The sequence below is a fragment of the Seriola lalandi genome, unplaced genomic scaffold, assembly GCF_002814215.2.
Source record: "Seriola lalandi dorsalis isolate HSWRI2012SDOR001 ecotype SW California unplaced genomic scaffold, Sedor1 jcf7180002054883, whole genome shotgun sequence".
Taxonomy (NCBI): domain Eukaryota; kingdom Metazoa; phylum Chordata; class Actinopteri; order Carangiformes; family Carangidae; genus Seriola; species Seriola lalandi.
Window position 1 is genome coordinate 3,170,148 of NW_019525658.1, and position 636 is coordinate 3,170,783.

The 636-nt window shown below is 42.8% G+C and overlaps 1 protein-coding gene across 1 annotated transcript in view; it reads right to left on the reverse strand.

Moving 5' to 3' along the window:
- Positions 1-636, reverse strand: part of nsmfb (NMDA receptor synaptonuclear signaling and neuronal migration factor b) — a 43,115-nt gene that overhangs the window by 17,005 nt on the left and 25,474 nt on the right. The window lies entirely within an intron of this gene.

Genomic DNA, 636 nt, shown 5'->3' on the forward strand with positions numbered 1-636 from the left:
AAGCAAAGTGATGAGCTGCTGTGGACGGGATCAACCAATAGCTAAATAAACCTGAAACCCTGTCAGTACAGAGAGTGGGAGTTTGAAATAGCACAACCACCGACACTGTGTCAGTCACTGCCAGTTGTGAGCTAACAAACAACATAATCAAATAAAAGATGCTAACTACACTAATCGTTCTGATACATCTGCACTGTAAAAGATTTTTGTTGTTAAAAGCCTGGCGGGTGTTTGGGGTGTCAACACCGACAGAAAGACTCTTTTGTGAAGATTGTTTTGTGTGTTACCACTTACCTTTTACCAATGCCTGAGCCTTTTAATGTTTTGTGTTTTATAGTCGGTTTATAGTTTTTATCTTGTGGGAATTTATAAAAATAATTAGTACAGTAACAGTAGTGTATTACGAGGCAAGTCACTGCAGAAGAGGACGAAGGCTCTCCCCACCTGGAAACCCTCTCAAAAGGAGCCAAGGCTAACTAGCCAGAAGATAAAGTAAGCTGCTCTCTGTTTGTGCTCTCCCTCCCCCTACTCACCTCCAATTCTTTCATTGATCAGCAGGTTACGGAAGGACAAACCTGCTCCTAATCGGACTGACATGTCACTGGAAGAGCTTCATGATTAGCCCCCCGAGGATCA